Here is a 16,561-nt window from a genome sequence, read left to right on the forward strand (position 1 = left end):
GTGTGTGTGTTTGAGTTATGCTTCTATGAATGTGTGTGTGTTTTTCTACATCTGAAAAAGACTTTGGTAGCTTAGCGTACTTTTATATGTTCCTGCCTGCTACTCAATGCCTTATTTGTGTTGTGTGTAGCAATCTATTGTGATTCATGTTGTTGTTATTCCATCCCTGATTTTCCATTGTTCAAAGAAGACTTTCATACATGAAAGTTCATTATGTGAACACAGTGAAAACTGTATACCAAACAAGAAGCCTAGATTTAATCCTTGTCCAGCATAATTTGTGTTTATAGAGGGTGATAAAAAAAAGAAACAGTTACAAACTGACGTGGTACACTGTGCAGTAATCACATAGGAACTGGGAATCACATGCTACAAATGGAGGCCCACAGTGTGAGATGCTCAAAGTTTTGTCCAGATGCATTAAGACACACTGCATTGAATGGAACATCCTCTCAAAGATACCTGGTGTATCTCAAAGACATTGTGTTTCCACAGCAATCCTGCCCATTAGGTCTACCATAATGTAACAGGTGTTTCATACACAAGGCACTTTTGATAACCCCACAGGAAAAAAAATCAGTAAGGGAGAGATCGGGTGATCATGGTGGCCATTTGACTGATCCATTGTGATCAGTCCAGCTGCTGGGAAAGGTTGCCTGAAGATGTGACCTCACTTGCCTGCTGAAATACTTGTGGCTCCATCATGCTGAAATCAAATGCAGAAACAAATAAATGGGAACATCATTCAGCATGTCCAGCAGAGCCTCTTGCAGGAATCTGAGATATGTGTGACTATCAAGTTAGTCTGTGAGTATATATAGGCCAATTCAGTAGACACTGACAATACCAGACCCCACATTAAGGATAAATTTGTGTTGTGAGGCAAGCATACATGTAGCTTGTGGGTTCACATTGGCCCATGTATGCAGATTGTGAGCATTCATCACACTCTCATTGGTGAAGTGGACCCGCTTGAAGCTTTGGCCTGCAGTGGATTTCTGCAGAAACCACCATGCAGATCCCATGCCCTTCTTGTAGTCCACCAGTTGCACTGCCTGGATGCATTGGAAATGAAACAGATGTAGTCCTTCATCACATACAATGTGCCAGACAGGGTTGGGGGATATTAGTGGCTTGGGATAGAGCTTGTGGACTTTTTGATGGCATAAGCTGCACCCTTTTGAGAACACATTCTTTTGTTGCAACCATCTGTGCTGCTCATTGGTGGCCAGGATCTGGCTTGTGTCATGGAATGAGCCCCAGTTTTGCACAGTTGGTGATGCAGGGTGGAGAATAATGTGTGGCATAGTACCTTTCTATCGCCATATTTCGCGTGATACAATCACACAGTTTCTCATCCACTGCAGTTGGCCACTCTATAATCAAATGTGTTTCAGCCGTTTTATGGTATGTGTTGCTAGCCATGTTATTCCCAACACTTCCACGGTGGGAATTGTCACAATCTTCATGCTCTCCACCTGTTTTTGTATAGCAATGTGCTCTCACGGCTGTAGTGCCCTCTTATGGCATCTGCAACCCCCAGTTCCTATGTGATTACTGGTCCTTTTTGTATACCCATTATGCCATGTCAGTTTGTGAACTTTTTTTGACTCACCCCATGTATAGAAACGGAATAACATGAGAATATTTATCTGTATGTATTCTAACTTACTTGACAGCAGTCAGACTTAAACCTTCACAAAACAAGAAAAAGTGGAAATTAGTGTATATCTTCAACACTATTTCCATGAGTGACTGAACAGTGTAACAGATATAAGACTGACACAGCAAGAAAGAAGCATACCTAAATTTGTGTCATCACTGAGTCACACATGATTATAAAAGAATAGGTGAGATAATTCAAGAAAACAGGATAAAATAATTTGCTGTAAATGAAAGGTGTCACAAAATGGAAAGGACACATGGAATAACAAAACAACATTTACAATAAAGGTGTGTAGCTTGAAATATAAATATAATGAATTACAACTTGGCAGTAAAACTACAGTGCCTAAGTACAAGATTATTAAGTAATAATGCAATATATCAAAACCTAGAAAAAATAGCAGGAACAGTTGTGGAAAGAAGACAGATAGTTTTTGGCCATTTATATGGACTTAATAACATTGGTCTGACAAAACATTTCTTCAAGTACTCAGGGGGCAAAAAATAAATAGCTGACATTGAGAAGTTAATTAATATTGTGAGATACAATCTTAAATAAAACCCATCAGAAGACAAAGATTTTCCTTTATGATAATATTTTGTAAGAAACTAGTCATTATTCCAACCATATGATGTAAACCACTTAAGCAATTGGAAATCGAGGAGAGAGATTAGTTTAAATTGAAAGAACCACAAATTATTGTGAGTTTCCAAAGGAGAATTAGGCAATGATTGAATGAAGCAAGGGGAAGGAATACAATATAAAGCTAATAGGTAGCTTTCAGAGTTGAAATAGTGAAAACAGCAGTGGATCACATAAGCAGGGTGAGGAGTCAGTCACCATTCTCACCTTAAGCATCTTGTTTTAATGTTGACAATATTATGAAAAGGGTAGATTGCAACTCACTATAAAAATGACACACTGAGTTGCATACAGGCACATCAAGAAGACTGTTACACACTGACCTTATGGCCAAACCTACTTCATATGGTGGTACTTCTGAATCCTCACATTGCATTGTCATGTCCTCATAATTAGTGTGGCATTTATATGAAGCCACTTCCATTGAGGCATCGCAGTTCTTGGGCAAGTCTTCATTTGCATTTTTCAGAAGCTCCTGTTGTTGATCTGTGACTCATGATTGTGATAGAGCTTCATGCAAAGAACATGGATGACATGTCTTTGATTTGGTCTACTCAGTCAAGGACCATCATCATCATCTTGTAGGTGGTGTCTCATTAGCAACTTGGGGTTCAGTATGGGCTAAAGTAGCATTTTATGACTTTTCTGTTAGCTAAATGTTCCACATAGGTGTGAAAATCCAGGGTTGTAACTTACAGATTGTTGTTTGGCATTAAAACATTGGTGGTCATTATCCTGGGCATCTAGGGTGTGTATGCATGCCACTTATCTTACCACTTCAGTTATGATGACGTGCATTTTGATGTAATCATCTTGAGCACTGTTAGGTTAAAGTGGAAGCGAAGTCTGTTTTGCTAGTTCTGCTTTGCAACTATAGATTAGAGAAAATTATGTGAATACTGCCATGTCTTGCTTTGCCGTGTTGTGTGTGGAAGTCATGATGGACAGTACCATGCCCCGTTCTTTTAGTTTAAGGCCACAGTACATCAATAGAGTATGTGCCAATGACCTCACAAAATGTTCTGTAATGCCATTTGTCTGAAAGTGAGAGTGGTAGGTAGTTGTTGTCCTATGGAAGATGTAGCATCATGACATCACTTCTGAAACCAGTCTTGACTGGAAGATTTTGCACTATCAGAGATCATTACTTATGGTGGACCATACTTCAAAGTTACGTCTTTGGCAAGCAACCTGGTAATATGTCTTGTCATAAATTAGCTAACGTGACAAGCTGCTATTTCTGTTCCATTGGCCTGTAATTCCTTTTATACAATGTTCTATTTAGAAATCTAGGTTCTATTTTGGCACCTACTTCATTCTGTAAGACCTATGTACATAAAATTGTACTTGATCAACCCTTTGTTCGGCTAAAATGCTCATGGGCTATCACCAGTGCTGTGATAATGTGAAAGACAGTATTCTTGTATATGTGTCCACTTTTGCATACTACTGTCATTCCATATTTCTACAGATTCAGTGACTCTTGAAAAGAATGATCATAACAATGAACGATATGTCATGTGAACTTACTGATAGCCCAAATACTGCGAAGCCTTATTCTCATTCAAAGGGCAATTATTCTTGGACTTGGAGAGTACTCTGGAAGAATAAGAAATTACATCAAAGAGACATATCATGGACAAACATCAGTATATGGAATGTAGCCTTTCACAGCCAGTATTTGTTTATTTACACCCAGTTAACCAAGGCTATATCACAGTAACAGAAACTTCTGGATGGAACAATATATAAAATGAAGGAAAGGTAGCCATCCACCTTTAGCAAACTGATGTGTGAGACATAGACACTTGAAACAGAATACAGTATTAACTAGATTTTCAGAATGGGCTCTTATTCTAGCATCAGGTGCACACATGTACACGCAATACCGCACAGACCCCAAACACACACTGCCATGGCTGTGGTGGCATTGATTCTTAGATACCAGTTGCCTGAACTGATGAATATGGGAAAGAGTAAGGGAAAGATGCAGGAGACAAGGAGAGGGTAGCTAGATGCTGTGAGGTATAAGTGGGAAGGGCATATGCCTCAGTGGCTGCACAACAAAATGGAAGGGGTTCTGATTGGGTAGGGTAGTAAAGGAGATATTGTGAGGGTGTGTGTGTGTGGGGGGGGGGGGGGGGGTTGAAAGTAAGGTGGAGAGGGAGAGGCAGACAGGGAGGGGAGAGAGAAGGAGAGAGGGGAGGAAGGGGGGGGGAGGAGAGACAGACAGAGAATGCCCGTATTGGGTGGGGAAGGAAAAGTGGTGGGAGGAGACAGTACATGATCTCGATGGGGAAGGAGTGTCGTAGACAGTGACAGAAGAGAAAAGGGAAAAGGTAAGTCAAGGCAATGGGAAACAGGTTAGTGAAGGTTAGGCTAGGGGGATTGCAGCAGATATTGGAGAGATAATTCCCACTTGCGTAGTTCAGAGAAACATCTGCTAGAAGAGAGTGTTGAAATGGCATGCCTAGTGAAGCAGCTGTTGAAGTCATGTTTGTTGTGGTGCACAGCATGTTCAGCAACTGGATGGTCAAGATTATGGTTTACCAAGTTTGTCGATTACCATTCGTGTGAATAGACAGCTGTTTACTTGTCATACCTATAGATAGCTGTTCAGTAATTGTAGCATAGCTGATGTATAACATGGCTGCTGTCATATGTGGCTTTACCGTTTATGGGGTAGGAAATACATGTGACTCGGCTGTGGTAGGAGGTGATGGGTGGGTATATGGAACAGATCTTGCACATGGGTCATGCACAAGGGAATGACACATGGGGTGCAGATCTGAGAACAGAATTTGAACAGACATGCACAAGAATATTCTGCAGCTTGCTTGAGTGGTGGAACACTCCTTTGGGTGATACGAGTAGGATTTTGGGTCGGATATCCATCAGAGTGTGGTGAATGGTTGTCAAAGCCTTGGTGAAGGGAGGAGTTCAGCCTTTCAAAGCCAGGCTGATGCTGGCTGATCAGTGTAGTACTTGTGGGCCAACCCTTTATGTCTACCTTCTGGTTGTTTTATTGTGGCTGGTTACAGCGTTCCCACAGAATGACCCTCTGCCTTTAGTCTTAACACCTCCCATCCTACATCCAAGGTGTTGCTCACTCCTGTCACTGCCTTTACATGGCTCCTCTCCCATTACCACCAGTCTCCTTATTATTCACTGTGAATGTGACATCCTTGTACACCAACATGCCCCATGCCCATAGCCTTATGGCCATGGAACACTACATTTCCTCAACAACCGAGCTAGGTTAATAATTGGCTCCTTTTACCAACCGCCTGACTCAGCAGCATTAGCAGCAGAACAACTGAGAGAAAATTTGGAATACATTTCACATAAATTTTCTCAGCATGTTATAGTCTTAGGTGGAGATTTCAATTTACCAGATATAGACTGGGACACTCAGATGTTTAGGACAGGTGGTAGGGACAGAGCATCGAGTGACATTATACTGAGTGCACTATCCGAAAATTACCTCGAGCAATTAAACAGAGAACCAACTCATGGAGATAACGTCTTGGACCTACTGATAACAAACAGACCCGAACTTTTCGGGTCTGTAAGTGCAGAGCAGGGAATCAGTGATCATAAGGCCGTTGCAGCATCCCTTAATACAAAAGTTAATAGGAATATAAAAAAAAGGGAGGAAGGTTTATCCGTTTAGCAAGAGTAATAGAAGGCAGATTTCAGACTACCTAACAGATCAAAATGAAAATATCTGTTCCGACACTGACAATGTTGAGTGTTTATGGAAAAAGTTCAAGCCAATCATAAAATGCATTTTAGACAGGTACGTACCAAATGAAACTGTGAGGGATGGGAAAAACCCACCGTGGTTCAACAACAAAGTTAGGAAACTACTGCGAAAGCAAAGAGAGCTTCACTCCAAGTTTAAACGCAGCCAAAATCTCTCAGACAAACAGAAGCTAAACGATGTCAAAGTTAGCATAAGGAGGGCTATGCGTGAAGCATTCAGTGAATTCAAAAGTAAAATTCTATGTACCAACTTGACAGAAAATCCTAGGAAGTTCTGATCTTACGTTAAATCAGTAAGTGGTTCGAAACAGCATATCCAGGCACTCTGGGATGATGATTGCATTGAAACAGAGGATGACACATGTGAAGCTGAAATACTAAACACCTTTTTCCAAAGCTGTTTCACAGAGGAAGACTGCACTGCAGTTCCTTCTCTAAATCCTCGCACAAACGAAAAAATGGCTGACATCGAAATAAGTGTCCAAGGAATAGAAAAGCAACTGGAATCACTCAACAGAGGAAAGTCCACTGGACCTGACAGGATACCAGTTCGATTCTACACAGAGTACGCAAAAGAACTTGCCCCCCTTTTAACAGCCGTGTGCCGCAAGTCTCTAGAGGAACGGAAGATTCCAAATGATTGGAAAAGAGCACAGGTAGTCCCAGTCTTCAAGAAGGGTCGTCGAGCAGATGTGCAAAACTATAGACCTATATCTCTGACGTTGTTCTGTTGTAGAATTTTAGAACATGTTTTTTGCTCGCGTATCATGTCGTTTTTGGAAACCCAGAATCTACTCTGTAGGAATCAACATGGATTCTGGAAACAGTGATCGTGTGAGACCCAACTCACTTTATTTGTTCATGAGACCCAGAAAATATTAGATACAGGCTCCCAGGTAGATGCTATTTTCCTTGGCTTCCGGAAGGCGTTCGATACAGTTCCGCACTGTCGCCTGATAAACAAAGTAAGAGCCTACGGAATATCAGACCAGCTGTGTGGCTGGATTGAAGAGTTTTTAGCAAACAGAACACAGCAAGTTGTTATCAATGGAGAGACGTCTACAGACGTTAAAGTAACCTCTGGCGTGCCACAGGGGAGTGTTATGGAACCATTGCTTTTCACTATATGTATAAATGACGTAGTAGATAGTGTCGGAAGTTCCATGCGGCTTTTCGCGGATGATGCTGTAGTATACAGAGAAGTTGCAGCATAGAAAATTGTAGCGAAATGCAGGAAGATCTGCAGCGGATAGGCATTTGGTGCAGGGAGTGGAAACTGACCCTTAACAAAGACAAATGTAATGTATTGCGAATACATAGAAAGAAGGATCCTTTATTGTATGATTATATGATAGCGGAACAAACACTGGTAGCAGTTACTTCTGTAAAATATCTGGGAATATGCGTACGGGACGATTTGAAGTGGAAATTAAAAATGAAAATTAATTGTTGGTAAGGCCGGTACCAGGTTGAGATTCATTAGGAGAGTCCTTAGAAAATGTAGTCCATCAACAAAGGAGGTGGCTTACAAAACACTCGTTCGACCTATACTTGAGTATTTTCATCAGTGTGGGATCGATACCAGATCGGGTTGACAGAGGAGATAGAGAAGATCCAAAGAAGAGCGGCGCGTTTCATCACAGGGTTATTTGGTAACCGTGATAGCGGTACGGAGATGTTTAGCAAACTCAAGTGGCAGACTCTGCAAGAGAGGCTCTCTGCATTGTGGTGTAGCTTGCTCGTCAGGTTTCGAGAGGGTGCGTTTCTGGATGAGGTATCGAATATATTGCTTCCCCCTACTTATACCTCCCGAGGAGATCAAGAATGTAAAATTAGAGAGATTCGAGTGCGCACAGAGGCTTTCAGACAGTCATTCTTCTCGCAAACCATACGCAAGTGGAACTGGAAAGGGAGGTAATGACAGTGGCACGTAAAGTGCCCTCCGCCACACACTGTTGGGTGGCTTGCGGAGTATAAATGTAGATGTACATCCTTCTGATATGAAAGTTACCACATCTTTCCTAATCCTCCTGGCCAACCACATCCTGACCCACAGTTACTAAGCATGTCTACAGTCACTGCAACACTAGTACAACAGTTCTGCATATTTGTACTCATCTCTCTGATTCATTGTCTGTCCACTGATGCCATTACACCCAGATTGTGTTCTGTTTACAGTTGTTAGTGATCATTACAAAAATGTGTAAGACAATCTCTGTGCCCAGCAACTGTGAAGTACATTCTGTAATTCGATTTTTGAAAGCAAAGAATGTGAAGCCTACAGAAATTGGTTTTCAGCTTTTAAAGATTTATGATGAACCTGTAATGACTGATGGAATGGTGAGAATGTGAGTGAGAGAATTCAATGGCTGATGAACCAGTGTTCATGACAAAGTACCGAGTGAGCAGCCTTCTTTTGCCAATGATGGTTTGGTTGAGAAAGTGAATGAGAAAATTCATAAAAAGAGATGGGTCACAATAAGAATGTTTTGTGATCAGTTTCCACAAATTTCAAAAACTTTTTTGTGTGAGATTTTCACAAATCACTTAAGCTTTCGCAAATTGTTTTCCCATTGGGTTCTGAAAATGCTTATGGATGTCGACAAAACAGAGTGATTTGTCAGTGATTTGACATTTCTTGTGTGATGCAATGATGAGTGAGATGAGTTTTTAAAGAGTTGTGAAGTTGTGACCGTTGATGAAACTTGTGTTTGTCATGTCAGTCTAGAATCAAACCAACTGTGGTAGAATGGAGGTAATCATGATCACTCATAAAACAAAAATTCAAAATAATGTGAGCACAAAAGAAAATCGTGTGCACTGAGTTCTGGGATAGACAAATATTATGCTTGTTGAGTTCCTTCTGAGTGGCGACTATCAAAGCTACAGGGCGTGGAATGCTTAGTCAGAATGTTGTCTTGCTTCATGACAATGCATGTCCCCATTCTGTTGGTGTCACTCAAAATGTGATGCAACAATTCGTTTGGGAGATGTCTGATTGCCCACTGTACAGCTCTGTTCTAGCATCTTCTGACTATGAGTTGTTTTTGAATTTGAAGCATGATTTTGAAAGAAGGCGCTTTGATAGCAACGATCATGCATGGAGTTCATTGGTGGCATCTTTCTATAAAGAACAGTTAGTTTCTGTCTTTAACAAATGTGTGAACATTGGTGGCAACTATGTAGAAAAATACATTAAGGAATGTTCTTTCTTGTAAAAATAAATTTTGGTTAAAAAAAATATTTTATGTGTTTTTCTCCAAAACAGTGCTTACTTTCTGGACATACCTTGTATTTCACTTTTGAAGGCCAAATCTGAAGGCCTAATCTATAAAAGAATCTGTGGTACTGTTACGGGTACTCATATGGTACCAGTCAGTGCTAATTTTTTTATTGACCATCTGGAGAAATTCTTCCTATTCAATCGACATCTAAAGCCCCTATGACATTTGCATAATATTGACTCATGGCAAAGAGAACCTTTGCTCTTTTCTCCATAACCCCAACACCTATTCCCAAGTGTGCTTCACCAGATTCTTCTCAGTACAAAGAGCCTCCTCTCTAGATGTCAAGTCTCCACCTCTCATGTGACTCCATAAATACATCTGTTCATATCAAGCCTACTAATTCCAACAGTAACTCCACTTTCACATCTTTCACTAGTTGCATGTCAAAAAGTCTCTTCCTTACAGCCTCAGTGACTCATGGGTTCCAGATCTGCACTGGAAAGTAGGAATGGTTTAAATATGCTAATAATCCAGAGTCTTTATTGACAGACAATCCCATCTATCTCATCCATAAATGGATCTCCCATGCCATCTCTTCCTCTTGACACCAGTAAACCTGAAACAGCTGCTGACCAGTACTCCTCTAATCATCCTGGTCATTAAAAATTCAACACATCCTTTATCAGATCTTCGATTACCTCTCATCATGCCCTGAGATGATGGATATTGTATCCAAAATCCTACTGACAACATCCCAAGGAGTGTTCGCCACACAACCAAGTTACAGAATATCCTTGTCCCTCCCTATTCCAATCTTGGTCCTAACTGTGCACCCTGTGGGTCATTCCCTTATGGATGGCTCAGTTTCAAGATCTGTCCCATGCACACATCCACCATCTGCTACTGCAATCCACTCACAGGCATTTTCTATCCTATAAAAGTCAATGCCATGTGTGGAAATAGTCATGTTATACAGCAGTTATAGTGCATCATCCTATGTAGGCATTATGGGTAACCAGCTGTCTACACACATGAATGAATGGCCAATGCCGATCTCTAGCAAACCATAAACTTAACCATACAGCTGGTGAACATGGTGTACATTACAAGACAAATGACTTAACCAACCAGTTGGTGGACATCGTGTACATTACAAGACAAATGACTTATCGGCTGCTCTACAAGGCAAGACACTAGGATACTTCCTGAACTACATAGATGGGAATTGTCTCTCCTGGATCTGCTGTGTTCTCGCAGTCCCTATGCCCCAAACCTCTGCTAACCTGTTTCTACTCCCCCATCTTACATTTTCCCTTTCCTCTTCTGCTGTTGTCTATATCAATTTTTCACCACCCACATCATGTACTGCCTTATCCCATCACTCTTCTTTTTCCCCCTCTCCTCAATGGCGACACTCACTCTCACATCCCCGTTGTTGCCCCCTCCCCTTTCATTTTGATCCCTCTCCCTTTTCTCTCCTATCTCTGCCTCCCTACCCCTCTCTGCCTTCCTGTCTCTCCCTATCCTCCCTCCTGTCCTTTACTGTAAATCTCTTACATCACCTAACTCCTCAGAACTCCTTTTGTCTTATTGTGCAACCACTGAGTTGGCCATCTTTTCTGTTTCTGCCTTGCACTACCCCGCCACCCCCTTCTTGCTCCTGTGCCCTACCCTATCTCCTCCCTACATAAATCAGCTGAGAAAACTGCTCTCTGCATATCAGTGTCACCGCAGCTGTGCATTAGGGTGTTTGTGTCGTCGTATATGTGAATGTGTGGACTTTTCACCAGAAGAAGTGCCAGCCCTCAAAAACTAGTTATTTCTATGTTCTGATACATTGATCTATGTGCCACACATCATCTGCTAAAGCTGAGTGGTTGTCTTTATTTTATGTGAGAATATATGTCAGCTCAGTTGAGTTAAGAAAAAATCACTGGCATCTGGGTAGCAAAGACAATGCATCCATGTAAATTGTCAAAGCAAATTGTCTACTGTGCAGTCAAGGGTGACTGGAGCATTGCATAAACCACATAATATCACACTGAACTCATAGAGACTGTCGGGTGTAGTCTTTGCTGGTCATCCTTGACTGCCAACAGTTAGCCATTGTGTCCATAGTTGGAAAATACTTCACCCTCTTAAAACAGTCCAAGGTGTCATCAATTTGTGGTAATAGTTAGCTTGTACATCTTTGTCAATGTTTTTGTTCTGACACCCTTAATGAACACAGAAGCATCATGAGCTACTTCTCTTCTTCACAAGGACTGCAGGATAGGACCAAGGATGCTCTGATGGTTCAATGATGGTGTCTTGCTGCACCTTCTCTGCTTCCTTCTGCATGGACATGAAATAAGAAACACTAGCTGAAGTTCTTTCTCATTTGAGTAGGAAAGGTGCCTTGAGTGTAGATTTCTCTGGTGAGTAGTCAGCCCCCGTTAGCTGAGTGGTCAGCATGGCAAAATGCCATGCCCAGGGGTCTGGGTTCGATTCCCAGCTGGGGCAGGAGATTTTCTCTGTTCAGGGACTGGGTGTTGTGTTGTCCTCATCATCATTTCATCCCCATCTCCGATGCACAAGTTGCCCAATTTGGTGTTAAATGCAATAAGCACTTGCCCTTGGCAGCCGAACTTCCCCGAATGGGGGCTCCCGGCCCACAATGCCGTATGCTCATTTCTATTTCTGGGAGTAGTTGGTACTTTGCAGCATAATATGAATCTCTGTTGATGGCACTGGGTCGACCTTTCTGGGCTGGTCATTTATCCTTATACACATTGTCTTCAGAATGGGTTGTAGCTCTCCAAGGCAGTTGGTGACCCATAGGTCTCTCATCCACTTGTGATTGTTGATCTCACACCTATAGATTTCTATTGTTCGGTTGATTGCCTTTTCACACTCGACTAGAGCTTCACAGACTATTAAATAATTAGGAGTAAAGACCACTCACTCAATTCTAGAAACATTGCATTGCAGACAAGCACATAAAAAGTAATGGAAACTTTTCTAGCTTTTGGACAAATCCTTTGATGAGCTAGAGGTATATATGCCTGTGCCCCCTCACACACACACACACACACACACACACACATACACACACACACACACACACAAACATCTCAGGCTTGCAGGATAGAGATGGGGAAGAGAAAGGCTATTAGTGCACTGGCATTTGAGCCAATGAATTTGTGTGGCGTGCAATGATGATAATGGAGGTGTGGACTGGGAAGGGGTGACAGGACTGAGGAATGGGTGGCTGTTGGGTTGAGGGTGTGGGTCCAGAGGGCTGGTGGAGACTGAGACCAGTAGGATTATGAGAGTGAAGATCAAGGATAACTCCCATCTGGGAAATTCAGAAAAGCCAGGGATGGGAGAAGAATCGAGATGGCACAGGTTGTGATGTAGCCACTGAACTCAAGCCTGTTGTGCTCAGCACTGTAGTCTTCTATGCGGGTGGCAAACTGCTTTTGGCCATAGTTTAGCAATGTCCATTCATTCTGGTGGACAGCTGATTGGTGGTCATTCCCACATAACATGCTGTGCAGAAATTGCAGCAAAGCTGGTATATGACATGCCTGCTTTCACAGGTGGCCCTGCCTCTGATGGGATAGGATAAGCCTGTGACAGGAGTAGAAGGATATGCTGACTGGGTGAACCAGCTGGTCTAGCATCTGGGCCCACCACAGGTATATGACTCTTGTGGTATGTGGATGGAAGTGGGAGTGTTATAGGGGTGGACCAGGATGTTGTGTAGATTGAGTATGTGGCCATATACCATTTTAGGCAGGGTGGTAAGGATTGTGTGTAGGATGTCCCTCATTTCTGAGCATGATTATAGGCAACTGGAGCCCTACCGAAGGACATGGTTCAGTTGCTCCAGTCTGGGGTGATAGTGAATGATGACAGGGACACTTATTTGCCACTGGCTCTTAGGGGCAGTGGGAGGCATAGTGGTGTGATAGGATGTGACATGGAAAATTTGTATGTGGACTTGATTTGGTAGATAGTGCCTAGCTATGAAGACCATGGTGAGACCTTCAGCATGCTGGACAGGGGAATTCTCCACACCACAGATATACTGTTCATGGGTGGCTGGGCTGGATGGGATCAGTTTTTTCTGTGGAAGGGATATGGCACAAAAATTTCCCACACTTCCCCAACCTCCCACTATCCCCAAAAACAAGCTTCAAGTAAGTGTCCCCTTTGCCACCCAGTACCATGCTGAACTGTAATAACTGAACCACATCCTTCTTCAGGGCTTTGATTATCTATCATCATGCCCTAAAAATAGGGACATTCTACCCAAGATCCCTCCCATCCCTCCTAAAGTGGTATCCCATTGCCCACTCAAATTCCACAACATCCCAGTGCATTCCTATACTACTCCCAGTCCCAACCTCTTGCCACAGGTATCACATCCTTGGGGAAAACCTAGATGCAGGACCTGCCAAATCCACCCACCAAGCAGTTACTATTCCAATCCTGTCACAGACTTAGCCTGTTACATCAGCCACCTCATATATCAGCTCTGATGTAATCGTTGAACAGCTTTCTTTATTGGTATTACTACCAACCAGCTGTCCAGCAGGATGAATGGCCACTGCCACACTGTGGCAAGAGCAGAGTGGACCAAGTTGCAGCTTCTTTGATTTCAATGGCTGCTTCACAACCAAGGCCATATGGATCTTGCCTTCCACCACCAGCTTTTCTGAACTGCACAGATGGGATAACCTACTGTCCCCACAAGCTCCACCCACAGTTTCTGTCCTTCTGTCCTATCACCTCCTCCAAATTCACAGTGCCTCACCCTCTCATTTTCCATTCCCCACTCCCTCCTCCCCCTTCCTCCCCAACCACCTCTCGACACTGCACTTGGCAGCCTTGGCTGTCCACTGTCTAGTCCCTGCAAGCTTTTCCAGGCAATCTCTCCCCTCACTTGTACCCTGCTGTCCCTCTCCCTTCCCTGCCCCACTCAGGACTACTGCTGCCATTTGACATGACACCGTTGCATTCTGGCCAGAACAGCAGCAGATAACAGTCGTATGCATGAAATGTGCTTGCTCGTGCAAATGTATGTGTTTTCCTTCCTGAGGAAGGCCATAAGTGAAAGTTCAATGTGTAACAGTCTTTTTGTTATGCCTGTCAGCAACTCAGTGTGTCATCTTCATGACGAGTAGCATTCTATCTTTCTCATTATATGTACTTTTGAACATAAATTGTATACACAACAGTATGCTGTTTTGTTATTTCCACACCAATGATTATCATTATATGTATTTTAACATAAATTGTGTGCACAACAATGGACTGTTTTGATTTCATCCATGCAGGAAAGTTGTATTCTGTCTTATTGGCTTATGATTAGAATCCTACTACAGAATCTGAATTTGGAATAACAGTAAATGAGGCTCAATGTCAGAGAGAGGTTGGGGAAGAGGGGAAGGACAGAAGGGCAGAGGAAGTGGAAATAGCAGAAAGGAGGAGATGGACAGAAAGTGGTGGCAGAGAATGGAAAGGAGAAGATGGAGGAAGAGATGAATGGTGAGAGGGGCAGGAGGAGGTGGAGAGAGAGTGGGGAGTAGAAAATGAACAGAGAGAGTGGGAAAGACATGATGGACAGAGAGAGAGGTAAACAGCGGAAGATGGACAAGGTGAGAGGGAAGAAGAACAAGATGAACAAAGAGAGGGAGGAGGAGATGGACAGATACAGGGGAGCGAAAAAGATTAGGACATATATTCAGTTCCCAAACATATGAGAAACATGTGCTTTCTCTTTCCTTTCTTTTGCATTTAAGTACACTGAACCACAGCAACACATGACTCTAGTAAAAAATAAAAATTAAAATAAAACAAAAATCACCAAGGTTATTTGTGGTAACTGCTATAGGTGATTTAAACAGGAGAATCCCACTTTAGTTTCCAAATTTTCATTCACTAAGACAATGGAATAATTTTTGGAAAAATAAGTTTATTGAGCTAGAATTTTCTACGAGGGCTATCCACAAAGTACATTACGTTTTGGAATTAAAAATAAATAAAGCATTGGAAATTTTTTTATTATATACAGATGAAAGCCACACTTAAATATTACTTTTCTACATAGTTGCCATTTAAATTAAGGCACTTAGCGTAGCGATGGACGAGCTTGGAAATTCCTTCGTCGTAAAATTCGTCCACCTGCGCCTTCAACCACGTGGTTACCTCTTCTTGACGCTGTGCATCGTCATCAAAACGCTGCATAGCCAACCACTTCTTCATTGCTGGGAATAAGTGGAAGTCGCTCGGTGCCAGGTCAGGACTGTACAGTGGATGAGGAAACATCTCCCACTTCAAAGATTCGAGAACTTCACGAGTGGCATTTGCCGCGTGGGCCCAGGCGTTGTCGTGAATCAGCAAGGTCTTTCAGCCCAATTTTCCCCTGCGCTTGTTTTGTATTGCTCTTCTGATGTTGTGCAGAGTTTGGCAATGCCTTTGAGAGTTTATTGTAGTGCCTCTTTCCAGGAAATCCACAAAAATCACGCCTTTTCTGTTCCAAAAGACAGTCGCCATCACCTTCCTTGCCGACATTGTCAGCATGCATTTCTTGGGTTTTTGGGGGGAATTTGTGTGCCCCCACTGCATTGACTGCAATTTTGTGTCGCAGTTCACATGCTTAACCCATGTTTCGTCACCAGTAACAATCCGATCGAGTAATGAGTCGCCATCTTTCTCGTAAGCGTCCAAAAACGTTAACGCTGCAGCCATTCGCTGATTTTTGTGAATCTCTGTCAAGATTTTTGGTATCCATCTTGCACAAAATTTGTGGTAACCAAGCTTTTCAGTAATGATTTTGTGCAACAAACTTCGTGAAATTTGTGGAAAACTCATAGAGAGTTCCGTTATTGTGAAATTACGGTTTTCACGGACCGCAGCATCGACTTTTTTGACATGTTCGGCAGTCACTATGCTGGGTCTTCCACTTCACTCTTCGAATGAACGTTAGTTCGGCCATTTTTAAATTTTATGACACACTCCACCTTCAATGATTATGTTGTCCCCATACACTTCACAAAGCTGCCGATAGATTTCTATCGGTGTACAGTTTTTTGCAGTCAGAAACCTTATTACGGCACACACTTCACATTTTGCGGCATTTTCAATTAACGCTGACATTTCAAACTGTCACAGTAACTCAATGGAGTACAACATGAACCTCTCACTAGCAGGATGCCGACTGAGCGGCGGAATGCCATGACACCAAGATGGCCGCGCTAGCCCCGCCCCTAAC

At 42.5% G+C, this 16,561-nt stretch overlaps 1 protein-coding gene across 1 annotated transcript in view; it reads left to right on the top strand.

The window, feature by feature from the left end:
• Positions 1 to 16,561, top strand: part of LOC124596265 (dynein axonemal heavy chain 7) — a 1,038,560-nt gene that overhangs the window by 589,023 nt on the left and 432,976 nt on the right. The window lies entirely within an intron of this gene.

Source organism: Schistocerca americana, chromosome 2 (genome assembly GCF_021461395.2).
Source record: "Schistocerca americana isolate TAMUIC-IGC-003095 chromosome 2, iqSchAmer2.1, whole genome shotgun sequence".
Classification (NCBI taxonomy): Eukaryota; Metazoa; Arthropoda; class Insecta; order Orthoptera; family Acrididae; genus Schistocerca; species Schistocerca americana.